The sequence below is a fragment of the Cimex lectularius genome, unplaced genomic scaffold (assembly GCF_000648675.2).
Source record: "Cimex lectularius strain Harlan isolate CLEC.00 unplaced genomic scaffold, Clec_2.1 scaffold264, whole genome shotgun sequence".
Lineage (NCBI taxonomy): Eukaryota > Metazoa > Arthropoda > Insecta > Hemiptera > Cimicidae > Cimex > Cimex lectularius.
Window position 1 is genome coordinate 515,356 of NW_019394222.1, and position 24,481 is coordinate 539,836.

At 36.0% G+C, this 24,481-nt stretch overlaps 1 protein-coding gene and 1 long non-coding RNA gene across 3 annotated transcripts in view; one reads left to right on the plus strand and one right to left on the minus strand.

The window, feature by feature from the left end:
• Positions 1 to 24,481, minus strand: part of LOC106674140 — a 179,914-nt gene that overhangs the window by 101,711 nt on the left and 53,722 nt on the right. Inside the window, exon 1 of one of the 2 annotated variants that reach the window (XM_014406681.2) lies at positions 17,720 to 17,874. The exons of the other annotated variant lie outside the window; for it this stretch is intronic. The gene's annotated coding sequence lies outside the window, so the exon portion shown is untranslated. Of the gene's footprint in view, positions 1 to 17,719; positions 17,875 to 24,481 lie in introns of those variants that run through there. 2 annotated transcript variants of the gene reach the window in all.
• LOC106674141 overlaps positions 1 to 24,481 on the plus strand; it is a 62,220-nt gene that overhangs the window by 8,376 nt on the left and 29,363 nt on the right. The window lies entirely within an intron of this gene.

Genomic DNA, 24,481 nt, shown 5'->3' on the forward strand with positions numbered 1-24,481 from the left:
TCAAAATCGAAACAAAATTTGATTTAATAAAAAATATATAAAAAAGAGCATTGGTAGTCGGGAAAGATTTATCCTGTTGTATGACAAATACTGACCTCGTGTTATAATACAGAATATGGACAATTAAAGCAGCTTAGCTATGAAATTCTAGCATATATCTATTATTTTCAACCGTCGACAACATATTACCCGTGTTTTTGGAGTAAGGACAATTTTATTGATCGACACAATTTTACAAATAAACCTGATATTAATAAAAACCTCTTTTTAATTAATTTCGGCCTAAAATGTTTTTTAAAATTTTGCATAAAAGAACATATCGGGAAGAAAGAAGCAGAAAAAGAGCTAAATGCTTTGAAAAAATATGTGTTAATAGCTCTGTTTTCTTTCTGTTTATATTTCCACGATTTGTTATAGAGTAAATTTGAAATGAAACTTCCTTGTTTGCCAACTTATTTCGATGTATCATATCATTATCAATCATCAGGGCTACAAAAATAATTGACAAAGGGACGACCAGGTAGTTCACGGTTTTGGACCCAACTTTTTTTGGCGATTCTACACTCCAAAATATTTGACACGTGTCCGCCACTTCTTGTGAATAAACCCGGGTTTCGCCATTTTTTAAAGTTGAAAGTTCATAAATTGCTCTAGACAAATTCTTTAAAATGAAATATCAACCATGAAAATTGGTCTACTAGATTTTGATAAAAATTATGATGTTAGAGCTTGCATTAGTTATGTCACTAGGGATGGTTAGGGTTCATCTCAACCAAGATCTTACATAGAAAGAATAATTAATTGAAATAATTAATATGGTCAATTAGACCACTACACATAAATTTATAAACTGTATCAAACATTAAAATCTGCCTATTATTTCTATTAAAAAAAGGGGTTAATTTCTGACAAATAATTTTGCTATTTTGTGTATTTTTTATAGAAATATTCTATTTATTTTTATGGTATATACGACGTTAAAAAGCGGTTTTCTTTCAAATGGGCCCTTTGATTTTAATATCCTTTTAGCCGTTTTTGAATAATAGCTGTTTCAATCATATATTCCGATAACGGCGATAACGATAATTCTGGAAAATTGGAAACATTTTATGGGTCAAAAAATCGATAAATTTAAATTTAAACTTAAAATTTGTATATAGTGATCTCTTGAGTTGCTAAAACGAAATTTCATATTGGTTTTACGAAAAAATTGCCACTATGTCATGAAAACAAATTTGACTTAGTTTAATTGAAAAATATTTGGTTTTTAGACATGTTTTGGCTATTGATAAACTTCGATTGCTTTTATTATAATTTTAATGCAATCTGCATAAAAAAAGTGTGTAAAATGAAATATTTATAGAGTTGATATGAACAGCGTAAGTAGAACGGCGAAATAAAAATATTAAAAACCGAAAAATTTCAACTTTCAAAATATTTTTAGCGAAACCAAAGGGTGCGGCGAATACGTGTCCGATATTTTGGAGTATATCATCACCAAAAAAGGTTTTATACAGTCTCAACTTATATAATATTTACGTTTTACCTCAATTCAAAAGAATTAATCATTTAAAATTTACACGTTTTTATTTATGACGATTGAAAAGAAACAACAAAAAGAATTATTTGACTCCAATGACATTCCACACATCAAATACTCGAAAGAAGGAAAATATATTTTATCCGATAGTCAATTTACCATTTATTTCCTGTTTAAGCTTTCATTTGTGACCATCCGATTCTGTTGTAAAAAATAATAATTCTGAATTATTCCTATTTTTCTTAGCCTTCATACTGTTTGAATTATCGTTCCTATCGGAGGTCTGGGTTTTTCTAGTTTCTGAGTTTGTCCCCGAGGTTTCTAGAATCAGAGCGAATCCAGCGGTAAAGGACGAGCAGCAGATATTGCTTTTCCACATTCCAAATAAAAGACCTCGGAAAAATTGCCAGTTAATAATAGATGAGAAAATAGAAACATTTATCGAAACAGTTTGAATATGAGCGAAACTGGCGGAAGTTGACGAGGAGGTCAAGAGCCATTAGTCAACCTAATGGCACTACACATTAATGGTGATGATTTAAATATTAATCATAAAAAAGAAAAAAGTTTTACAAATATTTATAAAGAAGTTTAACAAGTTTTCAAGATTTATTCCATTGCAAACAAATGTCTTTTGTTATTTGTTCGTTTCCGATCATTTTGTCTGCCTTTACTCTATATTTTATTAATACGGTCAACCAACAAAATGACCAATTCTGAAGATGGCGATTGTAATAGTCGAAAAAGGTTATACTGTTTTGTTTGGCTTCAGCAGTGAATATAATATTTTAATGTAAAAGTTCAAGGACTTTGTGTGGTTTATGTTGCGCTTGATGATGTTTACTGTAGCGAGTCATGTCATTAATGTATCTGTGCATGTGTGTTATGTTTGGCCACCATAGGTGAAATTATTTTAAAGTTTTTTATAAATACTTCTGCGAGTATGGCCGTATCCGAGAGACAAAATCATAAAATGATGGGAAATGGTCAAACTCCAGGCTCCGCTTGCCTCAAAATAAAATCTGACTTTTTTTAGTGTTTTAATATTTTTAATTAACAAATTTAATAGGAATTGCGTTCCTATAACCCAAAGGATTGTAAATTGTTTCCAATTGGATGAATTATAAATTCGGTTTTAGCGCGCGCGTGAGGTTGGACACGTTTCATGATTTGTATTCGGTCACCACCTCGATCCACTGACGCACTTGCAACCGCGTTGCGGATAAATCGGCTAATTAATCTATCTCAATCGAATGTTTCCACATGGTAGGATCCAATTGATAAAAACTTTGGACCATGTTAGTTATTTTGAAATTGGAGAAATCGGGCCAGTAGTGGAAGGAGGCTAGGAGTAAGGAGGCTTTCGTCTTTAATGTTAAATAAAGGTACATAATCCTGATCGAATACATAATAAAACATTAAAAGTAAACTTACTATTGCTACCATTTTAGTTTCTCTTTTTAATAAATTCCCATCTACTGGGATTTTTCCTTATGTACTTAAAAGTAGTTATATATTTCCGGTTGTAAAAACCGGAAATAAAAGTAATATTTGTAATTATAGATCAATTTGCATGCAACCTGCAAGTTGCAAGTTTTCGAAAGTATCGTATTAAATTCCTTAAATCCTACATTTAAAAACGTTATTATTCCAAATCTGCATGGTTTTCTTTTGAAAAGATCTACATAAACCAATTTACTAATATTTTAAGACTATATATTACAATGTGTATTTTTTAGTGACCGGTTGTTTAATAATCTGTTGAAGTCGTGAGGAGCAGTCTAGAATGAAGTAGTTTAGAAAAACACCTTTTTCCCTTTTTTTTTGCCGACGTTTCGACCTTTATTCGGGTCATCTTCAGGGCATAAAGTGTGCTGCTATTTTTGTGATATCATATTGGTTTTGTGTGAAATTGTTGTGAAACAATTCCTACACAAGAAAAGTGTGTTTTTCTAAAATACGTCATTCTTGACCGCTCCTCACGTCTTCGACAAATTATATATTCCTTTTTTGGAATCAATCCTTTTCCGAAGGACTACAAGTCGATTGTATTTATAACGCTCAGTTATAACGTTCCATAAAATACAAGCTATCAACGTTAATTACACTATATCCAATTCGCTTCAAATTAGACCTGAAAATGCTAAAGATCTTGGCACCATTATTGACACTCAGATAAACTTTCATGTAAACATTCAACACTAAAGAAACAAAACCGTAGGATTTATTACACGACATAGTAAACATTTCCTTGATCCACATACACTTAATTTTTTTTACACTTCCAATGTAAGACCAATATTACATTACTACTCACCTTTTGGGGCTTCCTTAAATTCTGACAAACGCACCCATATCCACCATAGATGGTCCCTAACCATCCATAGTGAATACCTAATTTAAAACCCTGTACAAGCGGATTAGCTGAAGTGCAGTACATACTTCCGATTTATTCTGTTTAGGTTTTTTCATTTCTTTAAGTTTCTAGCCGTCAATGCCGAAAGAACAGATTCACGTTTTCACTTTCACAACGGTTACAAGTCGTGTCAACGGCTGAGAAACGGAAAATCTGTTATTGTGACGAGGTTCACTTCCGGAGGAGACGAAGGTCGTCCCAGATGGCCATTGAGCGACCCGATCATTCACTTTCAACGTATTATCCTTTCCAACACAGACTGGCGATTTCTATGCCGATTCACTGTTCGCAGATAGACCTATATTAATTTTGATAAGGCTGCGTACGAAGTAGCGATTTCCCAATGCTGTCTGGGCGACATTACTCTATTTTTTTTTACTATAGTCTGATAGATGTTGAAAATGTGAGCATTGTCGCTCGAATGAAATTCAGGCCACGGGCCTTCGATTAGGAAAAACAAAATTAATAATATTTTATTGCATAATATGAACATTACACGTTAATTATGAAGGAAATACATTTGCAAAGCTGTAAGAAATGATCGTTAAAGGAGAGAAATTTGGATCACCCGAGAAAAAGAAAATCGGAAAACCATGCCAGATTTGTCTGGTTCCCCTTCCACTGTACATTTAACACGATTGTAATAGCGTAATGTACGAATATAGCTACACAAAGTTATTAAAATTGTCTGGAGTAAATGCTGATGTATTTTGTATATTATGTAAATAACAAAAACAAAATCAAAGGTTAAAAGTTAGAAGTAATAAAACCGGTTTGGTAAATAGTTTTTAAATGTTGATATATGGAGCTTTAAAAAAAGATGACAAAATTTTCCGTCTTACTTTAAGTTCAGGTTATGCGGAGATGGTCGAATCCGAATAAAATCAGGAACCGGGGTAATAAGAAGACGACATAAACATAAGCCTGTTGCGACATCGCGGATCGTTATTTATCCGAGGTAACGATCCGGACCGACAAGTTACAGGACGCCCGGTGTCATCTTGACCTTTCCAACCGGCTATTCCATTCCTATGCTCGCCGGCCCGGGTCATAACGACCCTATGGAAAGTCAAGGACGGCCAACCCATTATCACACCGCTGACGATTTCGTCGGAATAATTTCTTGAGTTGACCGTTTACGGCAAAAAGGACTGCAGGCGATGAGCCTATAGACCGACCACTCCAATATTCCGATCATATGTTTTGATCCATGGGGCGTCGGTGGCCGCAACGGTTTAGGCGTTCACTGCTTTGAAGTAAAGGACCCTGGTTCGAATTCAGCGGCTCTGCATTCGAACCCGACATACTTACAAATGGGCTTTTTTCAAAAACACCCCGAGGGTTGATATAACCTCTTCTGTTGCGAACCCTCTCTCTCAAAAAAAAAAAAAATGTTTTGATGGATGAAAAACTGTTTGCATGTGAAGATCGTTGTGAAGTGTGTTATGTTTACGTAAAAAGGGGCAGAAACAATCACTCTTAAAATTTTGGATTGAAAACTTAATCTTTGAATATTGGAATATTTGACCGATCCATAAGCTCATCCCCAGTACATCCAAATGGGTTTGAGTAGGTATGTATGTATATGTCGAAAGTTTTGATTTTAATGGTAATTTTGATTGTTGGTTGAGTAGATACTTCAGCATTTTGAATAGTTTGCTGAGAGTCTGTTTTTTAATCGCGTGTGTGAATTCCAAGTTCTTCTATTAAATGTAAGCCCTAAATAGTTAACTTTGTCGGATTGAAGTACATGTTCATTGCATAAGTATATGCTAGGACAAGTCTCACGACGAAGTGTAAAGTGATATTTTGTGTCTTTAAGGGGTTAAACTTTATTTTCCAAACATTCCTCTATTTTTTATGAGGGATGACGTGTTAATATGGCGGTGACATATGTGGCGATAAGTGCATCTCTCCTTCAGGTGTAATTATATAATCAGATAATAGGCCTGGGGTAAAAATAATTTTAATTTGTATAATAATCCCTCATGTTTTGTCGAAGGCCTGAGAAACATCTAGAAACACTCCAGTCCCGTATGAAGTAAGGAAATTTGTAACTCTGTGAAGTTAATGATAAGTGGAATGATGGGTTCGAAAGCCAATTGATAGTCTGGTTTGAAATAGCAATAGAGGTAATCCTTTTGTAAATTAATTTTTCGAATAATTTAGAAGACGAGTAACAAACTACTAACTAGATTGGTTTGTTGGTGTACCAATCGAAAATCTATATGCCATCCACAGTGCAGAATGTGCGTTTGTTTTTCATCAGCATAGTTTAATTCCAATTTTTCAAGTACGAATTCTATTAATGCTACTCGAAAATAAACATACGGTTTCGTTGTAAGAGAAAATTATAGATTATTATACTAATCAATTGATTAAAAATCGGAGTTTTGCGAAGGACGGCTATGCAAATCACTTCCGCATGATTAAATGAGTAGAAGAGTTTCAAAAACAAAAACAAAAAAAGAACACTTTCGATAGTACACACGATTTCGCCCCAGCTTTGCATATAATGACATTGGGCTGGATGTACTTCATAAATATGTTTTTTTTTTTTAACACGATTGAATTTAACAAAGCAAAATAAACCAGTTGTATAATTTGATCATGAAGGTGCGATGCTGTTAATGTATGCCGACATATTGAGGTGATTAAATACGAAAATAGATGTTCCAATATTGCAACAACATGAGAGAGAGGGAGAGAGAGAGAGAGAGAGAGAGGGAGAGAGAGAGAGAGAGAGAATGAGAGAGAGAAAGTAGGACAGACAGACATACAAAGAAAAAAAGAGGGAATGAGCAAAAGAAAAGGTGTGTGTGTGTGTGTGTGTGTGTGTGTGTGTGTGTGTGTGTGTGTGTGTGAGAGAGAGAGAGAGAGAGAGAGAGAGGAGAGAGAGAGAGAGAGAGAGAGAGAGAGAGAGAGAGAGAGAGAGAGAGAGAGAGAGAGAGAGAGAGAGTCTGGCAGAAAGAAGAAGCCGAGGAAAAGTGAGAAAGAGAGAGAAATATAAACAAAAAATAGAAAGAGATAGAAAGAGTAGGATTAAAGGCTCTTGCAGGCTGTCTGTCCGTCCGTCTTTCACTCTCATTCACTCTCTCTCCCTTCTCTCGTTCTCATTATCTGCCTCGTTCTATCTCTTTTTTTCTATTTATCTCCCTTTCTCACTTTCCCCGGCCTTATTCTTTCTGTCAGACTCTCTCTCTCACACCCTCTTTTTTCCTTCTATGTCTGCCTGTCCGACTTTCTCTCTCCCTCATTCTCTCTCTCTCTCTCTCTCTATCTCTTTCATTGACATTCTTTTTCTCTCTCCCTCTTTCTTTCCTTCTATATGTCGGTCTGTCCGTCTCTCTCTCTGTCTCTCGCTCTCTCTCTCTTTCTCTCTCTTTCTTTTCTTCTCCCTCACTCACACTCTTTTTTTCATTCTGCCTCTTTCTCTCACTCAGTCTCTCTCTGTTTCACTGGCACTCTTTTTCTCACTCCTTCTTTTTCCTTCTATATGTCTGTCTGTTCGTTTTGCTCTCTTTCATTCACTTTCTCTCTTTCTCTATTTCTAACTCTGGCTCTTTCTTTTCTTCTCTCTCCATCACTCACTCTCTTTTTTCACTCTGCCTCTTTCTCTCTCTCTCTCTCTCTCTCTCTCTCTCTCTCTCTCTCTCTCTCTCTCTCTCTCTCCCTCCCTCCCTCTCTATCTCTCTATGTATCTATATATCTACCTTTCTCCCCCCCACTCGCACATACACACCAACATTCTTTCTGCGTCTCACACTATTCATCAATTTTCCTATCTATTTGTCTCTCTCCCACGCTCTCTTTTTTCTTTGTTTCTTTGGGGGCGTAGGCCGGGATCATCAGCATTTGTTGCGGGTTTTGTCACCGTTGGCAACCTCGGCACATTCATCCGTACTTCCGACGTACAGCTTCCGTATCGTTTCCGTTCCCGATTCACCAATAGCGTAAAATTTCGCGAAGTTTCCGCTAGTTCTATTTATGCGGAATTTAAATTCCCTTCTCGAAAACCAGTGGACGAACATAAACTAGAAAACAGCCATCACACAGTACTAAGCGGAATACAGTAAAGCTTAGCGTCCCATCTTTGGACACATGTAAGCTTCACGATACGAATAATTTAAAAAATATTTTTGATAAAATATGAACAAGCTTACAGGGTTCATAGTGAAAAGTGTTTCATATTAAATTTTTTAATGGAAAGTTAGGTCACAAGAAAAAAAATTAGAATTAAAATCTCTTCCATTTTGCACTAATTTTTGATTATATTTTGGAACAAAAGGGTTTACAAAATAAAGTAAATAAAATAAAACTCACTTAATTTACTTCGTTGTTTTTCAAAAATAACGAATTAATATACAAACATGTTTGTTATTATATAACATATTTGGTTTACTTTTGTTATAACGATAACAGAGTTATGATAATAACTGTCGAACTTATCATCCGTCATTTTTTTTACGACAACTGGGGTTTTTTGTTTTTGTTTGGTATTCTTTACTTTTATTCAGTGGATTGATTACTCCTTGTTTACAAACACTACGTTCTTTACCTGTTTTCACCATTAAATATAATCTTTAACTTAATAAATCACCATATTAAGAAATTATGACTGAGTTAGCTTCTTCTTTAGAGAGTTTTTTTGCGTTATAAGCGGAACAACTTGTTATCTGTGTTCGATACACGTTCCTTCTGTTCTCTTTGTTTTTGTTCAGTACGCAATTAGAATTTATAAGTAAGATCTGTTTTTGTTCTTTTTTTAATTTCAGCAACACGGCTGTACATAATTTAATTAAAGATCGGCAGTAATCTTGGTAGACTAAGTTATAAAACTTTTTGAAAAATTTCTCGTGTTTATAAGGATGCAGTGCACGTTTTCGCGATCATCCTTTTTCAAGTACGATAAGAAGCTTATTAAAAATGTCGGTTTTTGTATTATTTTCCTTCAAAACCAGTGGAGCGGATCCTCAATAATTCTGTTGTTGCCGGACCGGTAGCCGCCGGTTGCATAATGCTCTGGAGAGATGGGAAAGGCAGGTTATGGAAAGGATGATCGTTGAGCCATGAAGGCTGGAAGATCTCGTCTCCTTCTTCGCCCTTGACATTTGAACTTGAAATGTGATTTTTTGGCCCTTTAGGCTCGGGTACATAATTAGTACCGGTCGTCCCCCAATGCAGAATTGCAATATAGTAACTAAGAAATCCTGATGAACTATGATAATTTTTTTTTACGAAGGTTCGTAATAGCAGAGGTCATATAAACCCTCAGGGTGCCGGTGTTTTTGAAGCAAAGCCCATTTGTAAGTATGTCGGGTTCGAATGCAGGGCCGCTGGATTCGAACCCGGGGCCTTTACCTTACAGTGATGAGCGCCGCCGTGTCAGCGCCTAAACCGTTGCGGCCACCGACGCCCCCTAACTGTGAGAATTAATAATTATTTTGTCTGTATACCCTTGGTACAAAATGCCACCAAAATGATTTTGCTGTAAGAAAATAAATATTACAAACTTACTCAGATTGCTTAAGAAAGCGTTGTACGGCTACTGGAACATTTACTAAAATGGTTACCAGATCAGTGTTATCGCGAATAAAATAAATCGGTTCTCTCAACTCCCCTCCCCTCTTTGTGAAAAACAAAATTTAATAAATGGGTCAATCAATGGTTGTGTTGAACTTAGTCTGCAAGTTTTTTTACAATAGGAATGTTTAACTTCTAAAATTCTGTTAAAGGGTTACTCAATACAAATAGCACTTCAACTTATATTTCTGCTATAGAAAACTTGTAATTAATTATTCAGGGATCCGTTACACGCTTAGCAAAGGAAATATTTAACTCAAAATGTAATTACAAGGTCTAATTATTTTTTACTTTTACCTACGGTTTGCACTCGTGCCATACTCAATGTCGTTTTAGTTATTTATTATACAATAATCCAGATTAATTTAGAAAAATTCAGAAAACAGTTACAAAATACAAACATATAAAAAAAATCAACACTGCACTTTATTATTATAGAATTATTAAAGCATGCTTCTTCTTCTTCTTCTTGAGTACTAATTTTAAGAAGTATATACATATTATGCTTACCCCAAGAAAATTTAGACTGATCTAACATTTCGTTTTTAGTAGAGAAGGGTGGTGAGGGATTTACGACTCTCCCTCACACTCTCACTCTCTCTCTTTTCTCTCTCCCCCACCCTTGCCTTTCTGTCTATCTACTGTTTCTCTGTCTGCCTCTTACTACCTCTCTTTTTTGCTTTCTATTTCTCTCTCTCTTTCTCACTCTCCCTCTGCTTCATTCTTTCTTTCCTTATGTATGGCTGTCTGTCTACCTCTCTCTCACTATCCTTCTTTCTTTCCTTCCTTCTGTATTTCTCTCTCTCTCTTTCTATCTTTCCAACTCTTCCTGTTTCTTAATTTTACTCTCTCTCTCTCTCTCTCTCTCTTTCTTTTTCTGTCTCTATCTCTCTCTCTCACTCTGCTTATTTCTTTCTTTCCTTCTGAATGTCTCTGTCTCTCTTTCCCTCTCTTTTCAATTCTGTGTCTTTCTCTCTCTTAAGCACTCACTCTCTCTCTACCTACCTACCTACCTACACACTAGCTCTCCCTCATTGATTTTTCTCCCTTACACATTCACCTTTATTCACTCTTTTCTTCACTCATTCCGCTTTTTTCCCTCTCTCTTTATTTCCCTATATCTCTCTCCCTCTTCCTATCCAAATAAGGTTTCATTTGTTTCCTTTAAAATTCTAGCTTTTTGAATTTTTGTCCAGTTCGGATTAGTGGGATTACTGGAATGTTTGGAGTGTCTAAGTTTGGATTAGGGAGAGAGAGCACTGTACCTTAATTTAAACAGTTTTGGTTTTAAAAAGCTTACATTTTGACATACTTTCTATACAAACCAAAAATATGAATATTTTAACTTTGAATATCTGAACATTACCAAGAAGGAAATCTCAAGAAGAAAAATGAAAATTACTTTTAACTTAACTATTTTTCGTGGTCCGCTTAACCAATTAATATCATTTAATTAATTAAGGTTTTAAGTTGAGATAAAAAGTTAGTGTCACGAGCGGGATTCGAACCCACGACCTTCGGCTTGATACGCCGCTACTCTACCACTTGAGCTATCGTGACGCCAAGTATGTGTATCAAGCCGAAGGTCGTGGGTTCGAATCCCGCTCGTGACACTGACTTTTTTATCTCAACTCAAAACCTTAATTAATTAAATTATTTTTAACAATGAATTCACGTTTTCTGTTTTTCTTTTTTGGTCCTTTGCAACATCTTTAGATCTTGTAAGAAAAGAGAAACAACTATTTCATAGAGGTAATCGTCGATTTACTTTATTTTACATCTTATATTGAAAGTTTCAGGGTCAATTCTACATCTTCAGCACACACACAAAAAAAAAAAATCTGAATTATATTCTGCCCACACACGACCTACAATACAGTTGATTACTATTGCAAAACTATTGTCCATCACCACTGAGAAACAATTGTTTCTTATTTCGTACAAGAATAATTTTCAATTTAATATTGGTATAAATACTAAAGTAAATACTAAGGTATTCTATAAAGTAATAAGTGAGACTTATACTTCGTGATTTTCGATTGGATACAATCTGCACCCAAGTCAAAATTGAATATAAATAAACTCTTCTGGTTTTCAGGGGCTTCACGCCAACAATCAGTTTGTTTCCTTTTCATTTTAGCTTAAGGGATTTGAGAGCCGATATAAAAGAGACCAAATCGGGTATGCTTGAAACAGAAAACAACCGACGGGCTTTTGCAATGAACGAGAAAGCCCCTTTAAAAGAATTCCTTGCTGGGGTCAAGGACTTGGTTCTTGCCGTCAGGCCGTCTACATCCCTCCTCATCGGCGATTTTCCATCCGTGCATACACCTCGGCAGCATGTCATTCACGGGAGCGATTAATGCAAACCCGGCCGAGCCGATAAATTACGACAGCTCCTGTCTAATTGTCGGCCGGAGCGAGACTGGCCCCTGAACCAGTTCAGCGGGAGGGCCCTTCGTACCATCTGCCATCTTCGGGTTTTCCACATGCTACAAGTTTTATTGCAGGAGGAATTCCCTATTGACGTCAAAGGAGCCACCGACCCACCATTTATAAGCATTTGCGAATTTAAATAAGATTGTTATGACTCGATAGAATGAATTCTTAAATATCTTATAGGATATATGTCAAGAAACTGTCTCGTCGCCTATGCAAATCAAATATTCCATAAATTTACTTAGTTGGAATTTACAAGAGCAACGAAATAAAAGCAAGTATGTCGTCTATCTTCATAATTCGTAGTTTGGTCTTTTCCGATCATTTTGGTTCGCCAAACCGCACCGTTTTGGTCTGACAGGCCAAAATGATTGATGACCGGACAAGTTCATCGCTCTACAGTCCCCAAGGGAAATCTCACAATTGTTTGTTTTCGGGTGTTTTTGAAGAATGTAACCTGACAAATATTTTCCTTATTCTTTTCCTGCTACGATTTTCTCTCTTTTAGGCAAGGCGCATATTGAGGCGCGATCAGCGCGTCGTCACATGACGAGATGTAGCGCCTCATTTTGTAGCATAGGGAAACGAATGTATCAGCACATTAGACTCGCCGCAGCTCAACTGACTGACGCGTGGCGCTGTGGCAATAGCACAGCTGAATGACGTGTGGCGCTGTGCTGTAGCACAGATTTCGCACCGTTTGTAGACATCAGGGATATCATTTATTTCCAAGTCCGCCTGTTTTTAGCGATTTTATTTTGGAATGCGGTTCTCGCATTTGTGAAATTAGTAACAAAGGACATTAACATGAATTTAGCAGAGAATATGGGCGAGATGAAATCAGTGATAAAAGTTTTAAGCAGTCGTAATAAGATACCGATGTTAAATCTATTAATTTTAGTTTTTTTTTTTTGTATAATTATTCATGTTTTCGCAAGAAATTTAAAAAACAATCAAATTAAAAATTATAACCTTAACTATTTATAACATTATCTTTCTTAAAAATAAATAAATAGGTGACAATTGTTCGAGCGCAGTGTGGACTACTTGCATATGCGTACCACGATGTTACGCTATGTTGTCGTGTCATGGCGTCTCAATACCCCCCCTTGCCCTATGTTGGAACACATCATCGCTATCATTTTCCCGATCTATTCGGACTTTTCTGCGAAGAATCGGGAAAATCTATTCTCTATGCTTCGCGTGGGGAGGTAGCGGATTCCATCGGAAAAATGATACCCGGGCCTTGGTGCGATCTTTAATAAGTCCTAGATGAATAATCCAATCACTGGACCATTGCGCCACACCGACTTTTTCGCATCTTTTATTCCTAATACAATCACAATTGTTTCTAGCGCGAGGTGAGACGAAAGATAACCTAATTTACCGTCATAGCTCTCCGAGCATTAAAAGAGTTTCACATTCTTTAATAAATATGTCAGCCAAAATAAGAATTACAATAGCATTACAACAGAAAATTTTCAAAGAAGTAAACAGTTAAAAACTTTAATACTATGCAATATAAACGCAGTATAAACAACTAATGACGTACAATTGGTTTTATTAGGCTAAAATCAGAAAGCTAAAATGATCCAAAAGATTAGTATCTTTCTAGTTCCTTAATGATGTTTAAACCAAATCTTTATCGTTTAATTAGACATATTCGATATGATGAGCTTAATGTTTTGTGAATGGCACTGAATCATAAGGATACAAATTTGCCAATCGTGGATCTAATCTTTGCCTTAGCTCTTACACACACCTCATAACGATTACTCTGTTTATCTATTGAGTGAACCACTCCTTGTTTCAAACACTATTCCGTTCTCTTTACGAAATCAACTGATCAAACCGACGTAACGACATAATCCTGAGACGAGGGTGACAAAACACCAAGATACGTCAAAACACCATTTTACAAAAATTAAACATGAACATGTTTACTTTGTGAGACGATCTAAATAGATTATTAGTATATTTGTTTATTTGTTTAAATGTTAGGTCTCAATTTAGTTCTTGAGGCCTTGAAAAACAAAAGAGATAATGAGGGGGAGAGTATGGAAAAACAAGGTTCATTATTAGGTATTCTTAGATTTTTCATGGAGTAAATGTAAATATATAAAGTATCGCTTCGAGCATTGCTAATCTCTTTGTCACAAATATCAAAATAACGAAAGAGTCCTTGAATTTCATTTCCGTTTTAGTATTCTGGATTACAAAAACAACCTTTGATAAAGATATCTTGTAAAATCAAACGACGCGAATTTCTAGTAAGTATGTAAATAGAGTTGATGATGGGTGTTAGTTTGCGAGTCGGTGGGCCCATGCTGAACCCACCATAGGGTTCCGTCTTCACTCGCTGGTGTTGAATTATACAGTTGCTCACTGAAGATGGCGTAATGCCGAAACGCGTTTACCTGCCGATTTCACATAAATGAAATATAAATGAAAGTTTTTCATTCGTCAAATTAAAAACTTATAATACTATAGCCCTTGAATATATTCGAAATCCATGGAATTGACAAAATATTAGTCTCAAAAAGACCTAATGGCAATGTAAGTAAAAACAATAATAGTGGCGCGCATTAGTGATTACGTAAGCATGTACAACTAATGTAAGTTAATTGTGTTTTAAACCACTTGCTGAATTTCATGGGCTCCAAGAACTCAGTAGTTATTAAAATACACATTTAATAGTGATTATTCTTAACTTAATTATTAACTTCGTAGTAGGGTAAACATCGGATGACGATATGCTGATGCATTCAAGTCAATGCAGGGTCAACCACGTTCAGGAGTTGCCGTCTAGATGAAATTGACTTTCAACTAGAATCGACAACTAAACGATTTTATTCGGGGGCTGTTTTCGTGTAGTGAAGGTCACCATTCACCTTCATTAACTTTTTTTCATATTTACAACTATAAACATTTAAGTAAATATATGCTATATATATATATATATATATATATATATATATATATGCTGCATTTGTCATTAGAGCATATTGTAGGAATGGCAACACTCCTTCACACTGAAACTAATTAATAACTAATTTCGATTTTCAATGCTACAATTTTGTACAATTTCACATTTGTCGTCCGGGAGCGTGACAAGTCGCGTTTAATTGCAGTTATCTGCTAAAACAATGGTTAAGTCGAGAAAAGGGACGTTATATCGCCGAGGAATGCTCTCAATGCGCCTTTTTCCGCAATCAACGTCACCTTAAATATTTGATTATCGTCGTACGTTTCGATCGGATGAATTAGGTGAACGTCAGCGATAGAAGGTCGATTCCACTCGTAATCTGTATTTTACGTAACTACTGAGAAGTTGGATTATCCAAATTGGTCTATCCTCCTTTAAATATCAACCTCTAACTGACGTCGGATATAAATCTCGAGGTAACTGACGAACGCTTATGGGTTAAGAGTGGTTCTCGAAAATTAGAATGGGATCGTTCGTTTTCTTATCATCGATTTTATCATTCATCAAGAATGATCTGCATTCAAAACAAATTTAGGTGTAGAAATACACTTTTCATTTTGATATTTGTACGCCACGCTTGCAGATCGACATTTAAGGCATGTATGGAAAATTTGAATAAATTCGAAATCTAAAAAAATGTTGTGAATATCCATAGAGGACATTTACTGACACAAAAACAATTCTATACGTTGTATGTAGAAAGTGAAGTACATCTTATGCTCCGTCCAATTTCTTCGCGAGAGAGAGAGAGCGTGTGACTGAGTGAGTGAGAGATATTGATAGGTAGAGTGAGTGTGTAAGAAAGTTAGAGAGAGAGAAAGAGAGAGAGAGATAGAAAGAGAAAATGAGTAAGAAAGTGAGTGCTCAAGAGAATGAGTGGTTGAATGAGTGGTTATGTGAGTGTGAGGAGTTTGAGAGATAGAAAGAGGGAGAGCTAGAAATAGGGAAATAGAGAGAGAGATACAGAAGGAAAGAGGCAGGGGGAGGGAGGGAGAGAGGGGGAGAGAGAGAGTGAGGGAGAGGGAGAGAGAGAGGAGGAAAGAGGCAAAGTGAGAGAGAAAGAGAGAGAGAGAGAGAGAAAGTGAATGAATGAGTGCTTAACTGAGTGTGTGTGTTTGTGTGTGTGTGTGTGTGTGTGTGTGTGTGTGTGTGTGTGTGTGTGAGAGAGAGAGAGCAAGAGAGCGAGAGAGAGAGGGGGGAGAGAGAGAAAAAGAGAAAGAGGCAGAGCTGGAAAGAGAGAAATAGAGAGAGATAGAGATAGATAGATAAATAGATAGATAGATAAATAGATAGATAGATAGATAGAGAGTGAGGGAGAGGAATGAGTAAGAAAAGAATAAATAAAGGAAAATATGAGAGAATGAAATGTTAGATCTGACTATATTTGTCTTGTGTTGATTAGAATAACCAACTACTTAAAAATGAGTGAAAAAGAGGAAGAGCAATCAAGAAAATGTTAAATATAAAAAAATAATAAAGAAAAATTGACGGTATATCTGTATTTTAATCGGTTCAACATTTTGTTTAATGAATAATAAAAACGTATTTCCTATAGAAGTTGACCATAAAATCAAGTTTGTAGATATGTAAAACATGAGTCGCCTTGCCCGTGAACGACAAACGACAGGACCCCGAGTGTTAGATCGTGCGTGACCCGTGTTTTTTGTTGTGGGAGGACTGAAAATTGAGTGTCATACTCCCCACCTTTTCTCATCATCGTCATCATCATCATCACAACAACATCTTATCAACGGTATCAAGGTCAGGAAGACTGCGGAAAGGAACTTTTTTCCCCCAATAGAGCCGGCATAAAAGGTACATTCGTGACATGTTTTTATGTCCGGCGAGCCGAGGATGTTTAGACTGGAAGGTCCTCTTGACAGCTCAGGGCTGTCTCCATTGGATATGCCGTACACTTTTTGTTTACGAAAATAAATTTGTCAACAACTAACCCTGTTCAAGGAAATAGTGCGTGCCTTTTCAAGATTTTTTACTTTCACACATATAGAAATACAGTGAAAAGTCTTACTTATGTACCAGACAGTGAAAGAGTGAAAAGGTCCGACCGTCAGAAGAAGAAAATTTTTCCACCCAATGGGAAACTTATTTTTTTTTTAATCGACCGTAAGTTTTCAACTTATGCTTTAGTTAACGTTTTCTCCAAGACTGAAATCATCCATCGATCATATTCGTTAGGTAGAATTTGATTTTTAAATAAACTTGCCATGCCGTTGGTTTGTCAGTCAATACTGCACAAATTATGTTATTATGTCGTAAACAGCCCAAAAACCATGTTCATAGTGCCTCCTTTTTGTTTTAATTAATTATCTGCTAGGAGTTGATTAATCTTTAATTTAGACAGGATTAACTTGGTTAAGCACTAAATTTTATATTTAGATTAACTTGCTTCTTTTTAACAATCGAACATAGCTTTTGCACCCAAATTATTTTCTTCGGGTAGGGTAAGAAACTCTGAAGATCAGATCTGAAGAAGATCAGAATTTGATATTAACCAATATTTAAAAAATTATTGGCTAGGGATGGTTAGTCCAAAGTCAAGTTGTCTCGTGAGCTATGTTTGGTTACCATAAACGAAAACCATTTTAAACGATCTAGGCAGTCGCGGAAAATAAAAATTTAATAATTTTAAGTGCAAAAAGAAGAAGCTCTCTACAAATTTCTGGCAGTAAATACATTATTTTAAAATTATCTTAGATTTTTTAATAAAATTTAAAAAAATATATTTCACAATTACCTGTCGGTTATAGAAAATATCCTTTGACTGCATTCAAAGAGCATCGGGCGTCCTCGCGTCCGGCGACACAGCACTGCGCCCGACCGAAATGTCCAAATAAAACATGAATAAAGTATTAAAAAAACCCCAAAGCCCAGAGAAGTCTTGTAACGAGATGGGATGAGCACTGGCACCGGTGAACTCGCGGGTCGGCGTGATATAGAAGGACGAGGCTGCCATCTGCCGACCAGGTGAGCCAAACACAAATCCTTGAATTGACCGGACCGGACGGACCCCCCTTTGTCAAAATTGACGCTATTTCCGATCCTCGGATACTGATTTTAGCGCTTTTCGGCCTTTTTTCTCTTCAATTTTGCACTGACGGATGCCCTTTTCGACAACCCACCGAGGAAAGAATTTTTTTTGCCTTACTTCAAGTGTAAAACATTTGGCTACATCATCAAATCTGATTTCCAAGTCAGTAATGCAAATGAGTCAAATTATGTCAACCTTTCCGACAATGAGCCTGCTCAAATTATGCGGAAAGTCTTGATTTACTCGTACACTGTTTACACAAGTGAAACGGGCCCCCGTAATTTTTTATTCTTGGCAATCAAACATATTTGCTTAATTATCTCAACAATTTTAATTTTATTTGTATTCTGATTAGTCCAAAGAAGAATCACGTTTTAGGAAAAAACGAGCAATTTTATGGATCGTTTCAAATTCCCCTTTGACAGCTTGACTGTATTTTGCTGTTTATTTTATGTATTTATTATCGTTGTATTAATTAAAACATACTTATTTTAATGCTAACCAAATTAAACGAGATCAGAAATCCACGAATTTTAATAAAAATTATTTAATTATGATGGTTTGAAAGAAGATTCACCAAAAACACAGGAAAATCAATTAATCATAGATTAAAATTTAACTCATAATTTATTATCTAGTTTTCCTTTTAATAACGCGTATTACTTCCCTTGGCCTCCTCAGGGTCTCAAGTCTCCTAGGTATCGAGGAAACAAGCAACGGATTTCGTCTTGTTAACAGAATCCCATTTTTCAACAAGGGTGGTTTGAAGCTGTTCAACGCTTCTTGGAAATCGGCGTTGTTCAAGTGTCTCAGCGAGATGCTGATTGACGAATAGTCGCTTTTCTACACCTGATGAGGTAATAATGACTAGGGCATTCTGATGACTGTTTGGCCGTTTTAGACCTCACCCCCTTACGGTTCGGACCATTTGGAGTTGCCTATCTTTCAAGGAAGCCGTTAAATGACAGTTCAATAGTGCGGTAAGAGAAATAAAACGATCCTCTTTAGCCGTCATACATCGCAGTGGCCACTACCTTCCATCGAGACTTCCGGTGGCTGTAAACCACTGTAGACCATCGTAGATGGAAGAGCGCGGAACACCAAGGACTTGTTCTACCTAACGGACGCTACAGCTTGGTACATTAAAATTATGAAGAATCATATCCACAACTCTGGCCAACTGCATGGAAGTAACATGAGCCTGAAGCCAAATTGCTAAGGCATAATGATGTCATTTGCATTTAAAAGTGCCTAATTTTTTGCGGTACTACTCTGCAATTTTTGAGAGGGTACTAAGGAGTGGTTTTGGGCGATAGTTACGAGGCAGGTGTTGATTTTGATTAGGTTTAGGAAAAGGGACGTCTTTTGCGATTTTTCAGCAAGATGGGAAATGAGCAAGTACTTGATGTATGCTTCGCTAGAGAGATTTTGAGGGTGTGCACATGCTTTCGTTAATTGTTTATTTATATGAAAATGGAAGGTCAAAAGATGGTTTAAATAAATGCTCAGTTGGTGCTTATTGCTTCTACTATTTGGATCCATGGCTGCAGTCTTTTCTATTTCTAGTTGCGTGGTTCCCTAAGTCTTCTCGCGTCTTGTGCGATGTTTCCGAACTTTCAAGACAGCATGGTCAAAGTTTTTGGCCGGGTTGTTGGTTGACCAGACCAAAACAGCGTGGATAGGAAGACCAAATCGGATGCGACTGAATGGTACAATCTCTGTCTGATGTTTCGCTTTCGCTTCAAAAACAGAGACTACCAATAATGCTTTAAGTTAGAATAATAGATACGAAACAGTAATGAGCTTCACAGCTTCAAGCGCATTCTAAGATGCCTTTATTTTCATAGATGGTTAAATTAAAGCTGAATTTGCATTTCATCCTTAAACAGACCTTTTACCATTCAACGTCTGAAGTGAAGTTATTCGAAGTTCGAGCTTTGGCGGTGTCATTACAAGTCGGGGAGATTAGGGCGAAGGAACCGTTGCAGCAGACGAATCGAACAGAAACATTTAATTTTATCAATCTCCGGAAATAACCTTTAATCGGAACCGGCCCGGGTATTATCCTTGGGGTCGATGAAACAGAAATAAAGGAAGAGGTCGGCCGAAATGCCGCCTACCTCGAAATCCGTTCACAGAGATCGATCTTCTGGACCATTCGGACGGTTTGAACAACGGCGTCCTTCACGGATGACAATCTCCTTACAAACGGGAGTTAGCGATTAGAGTTGTAATCGTCCGAGAAACATCGTCGCTTAACCGTTAATCATCCATCAGAAAACCTTTATATTATTCTGTTTTTCTAAACTACCTCATTCTTGACCGCTCCTCACGACAAATTACAAAACAACAGGTCCCTAAAAAACACACATTTCTACTCGAGAGGATAGACATAGACAACAAACAATATGGGTTTTTACGAACATATCATCTTCAAACATGAACATCAAGCCACAGCAACACTGAAAAGCATAGCAAGAAATCAGAAAAAATTAGCAGCAGCTACAAATCAACGGATTTTCTTACTAAACTGTAGACAAAACAAGGTATTTCCTTCACACGTAAAATATAACTTTAACTTCACAAACGCCGAACTAACACAACCCAACACCAACATCGAAAACATACAGAAATCACAAATTTAAAACAAACATTTTAAATATTGAAATTAAAACTTGCATTGATAACATTAAAACACTAACTGACAATATCCATAAATTGAAACACATTGCTTCAACTATGCTACCAACTAACATCCTCAAAAAATTTTACACATACCAGCAAAAAAAAAAAAAACGCGCATAAATCCGGATGGAATACATAATAAAACATTAAAATATTGTAAACTTACCACTGCTCCCATTTTAGTGTCTCTTTTTAATACATCCCCATCTATTGGAATTTTTCCTTATGTTCTTAAAAGTAGCAATATAGTTCCGGCTTTTAAAACCGAAAATAAGATTAATATTTATAATTATGGACCAATTTGCATGCAACCTGATGTAGGCAAAGTTTTCGAAAGTATCCTATTAAATTCCTTAACTCCTATATTTAAAAACGTTATTATACCAAATCAACATGGTTTTCGTTTGAAAAGATCTACATAAACCAATTTACTAATATTTGTAAGGCTATATATTACAATGTGTGTTTTTTAGTGATCGGTTATTTAATAATTGGTTGAAGTCGTGAGGAGAGGTAAAGAAAGAGGTAGTTTAGAAAAACACATTTTTTTCATTTTTTGACGCGTTTCGACCTTTATTCGGATCATCTTCAGGGCATAAATTGTGGTGCTATTCTTATTGCGTGATAATGGTTTAGTGTGAAATTCTTGTGTAGGAATTGTTTCACAACGATTACACACAACACCAATACGACACCACAACAATAGCACCACATTTTATGCCCTGAAGATGACCCGAATAAAGGTCGAAACGTCGGGAAAAAAATGAAAAAGGTGTTTTTCTAAACTACCTCATTCTAGACCGTTCCTCACGACTTCAAATTATTCTGTTTAAACAACCGACAGTTATTGTTTGGTCATAAATTTCATCGAGCTTTTACGATGTGCAAATCGTCGAGTTGAATGGGTTCTAGTCTTTTTAGTTTTAACTACCAAGTAGTTTAATTACCGTTCAATTTACTTAATAGTTCTACGGTTATACGAGTGCAGTTCAGCGGTGTAATAAACTAAAACAGCCAAAATTTTATTCTACTCTTTAACAAAAGAGAGAAAAACGTCTATTCTTTTCAGCCTGGGCTCTAGTACTTTTTCGAAGAGCATATAATTTACAAAATGTTAATTATTATCTTAATCGTTTTGTCTATGGTTAAAAACAAAAATTTGTGCTATTAAGATTACCGTTGAAAACAAGCGCCCTTCGCGATAACATCGCGGCGGTTTCTCATGATTCTCATCCTCTTTGATTTTCAATTGTGGCTCATCTATTCATCGGATGTATTATTTCAAGCCGAAAATTAATACTTGGGTAAATCACTCGAAGGGGTTTGATAGATGATTGAGGAAAAGACCGCACTTTTTCGCGGAAAAAAGGCATTTTGTACGTGAATAGATGAGTCCGCAGGAAGTGAAAACAATTTCCTAATCGCTTTATAATCAACTTTCGATTAAACCATATAAGTAAAATTCCTATTATACATATTAAATTAACATCTACCAAACATCCAAGAAGTTGATTGAAAATAATCCATCAAAATGTGCAAGTTTTCGACATGTGTCAGGACAAAAATCTGTTTCGCCAGTTTTTCATCGTTACACCGGCCGGCGAGGGAGGACTTGATCAGTTCAGGAAAAATTTGTAACCTGTCCGTTGTCCTGTAAGTTTTCGGTCGCATTGCAGTTTCAAATCCTGACCGAGTCCCAAGAGATTCCCACGCTCTGCCGAACCCCAAGGTCTGCCTTATATAACCGAGGCTAACCGAAGAAGAGATCCACTAGAGTAATTGCCAACAATTATTTCTAAGTTAATTTTCAAAACAATGAACTGGACTAGAGACTTTAACGTGCGCTGGAACGAAGATGTAAAGTTGCATTTTTTCGATTAAGTTTCTGGATTAATGATTATTTGGATATCGTGAGATGCAATCTTGTGTGATGTAGGTTTAGAAAAACATTTTCTTTATCGTGCCAACGTTTCGATCTTTATTGAGACTTCAGGGTTTGGGATTTATACACATTGTTTAAATTATACAAATACATGTAAGATATGAAAATGTATACTATGATGTACACAGTATAGAAATTTTAGGTTTAATAAAAGTATTTGTATTCAAAGTGTGTGTTTTCTGTGTTGATGTGTCTCGGTTGTGGGTCGTGCTGAGAATGTTAGTGTCATTAATGTTTCTTTTTGTTTATGTCTGATTTTGAAGGAATGGGGAAGGAAATAGGGATTGAAATTAATTTTTCTATGAGTCGGATTCTTTGAGGTGAAAGGGACCGACAATGGAAAAATGGTTTGCCGTTCGAGCCTGGTTAGCCTTTCAGGATTATTATAAACGGGATTATTAGGGCAAGAAAAGATAAATTTTTGGGGATTTAGACTATGAAGAATTGTTTGATGTGTGGAGTGTAATGATTGTCTTTTATGTTGTATTATTTGTTTTGTATGTTACTGATATCAAATTGGATTTATGATATTAGCGTAGCTGCGACTGAGTTTACATGTGTCCCTTTTGTAATTGATTCTGTGTTTATCTCTGTTGATGTAAACCATTTCTAAAAAGTTAAGTTTATGTTTGTTTTGTTCTGTGTTTAATATTTTTGTATTGTTTAAATCGAAGTTGTGTTGGTGTTCGAAATGGTGGGTAGCCAGTGGTGTAGGATTCCGTTTAGGTTTTTTGAAATCGTAGATATATTGTTTTACCTTCTTATTGGAATGTAATTCCGATGGAAGTTGCCGGACAATTTATACAATTGATTTTGTAAATTTCATCAGACGTGTTACAGGTGTGGGATCTTTAATTTTGGAAAAAAAGATACTGAGTCTAAATACTACACATTCCTGGATTAAATTGAAAGCATTTAATAAGCAATTTCTTATGAAACAGATTCATCTGAAATATTATTTAAATCGACTAGTCCTGTAATAGCAAATAAATAAATAAAACTATTAATAATTTTTTTATGAATGTCATTTACGTTTTCTTATATAGTGGTACAATTTTCATTACTTTTAAAGATGATTCAATTGATATCCAGTTTTAAAATTGTTCTTTCTAGTCGGTTCTAATCGTCTGTTAAAATCTAAATGTGTCCAAAAATTTGACGAATTAAACTTTAAATCGAAAGACATATATTGTATATTGATTGGCGGCAGGCGCGTAGCATGATGATGTAATGTCACTACTGTAGAATACGGAAATGAATGGCTCAGCGCACATTTAGAAGCGACGCAGCACATATTTTGTGCTGCGTGTTGGAGGTCGTGCTGTACTTTGCATGGGATATCGTAACTTACATGATATCATGGGATATCATATTTAACGAAATGGGTGTAGAGGTAATTTTCCATTGCGTCAAAGCCATGTAGGAATAAGCGGCAACGATGAGGCAGACCGTTTGGCTAAAGAAGCTGAGAGGAACGAAAACGCCGCAATACCGTATTGCAAACATCCCAAGAGTACCTTCAAGATGCGATATACTCAGATACTTGACGAGTGAGAAGAGATGTAGCGTGCCTCACAGAAGGGAAGGCAGACCTGGCAGAATGTACCCTCAATTAAAATAAGAAACCAGATTAAAATTCCCCACCATAAGCTCACAATATTGTTAACAGGTCATGGTAACTACATGGCATACATACTGCATAGCAGAAACATCCCTGTTGCTAAAGTTTAGATTCCTTTTAGTGTTATATTTTCAAATATTTTATTCAAAGTAAACTAATATAGTCATACATCATAATAGATCTATACAGGTCGAGATACAACAGGCCTTGTGGCCGCCTC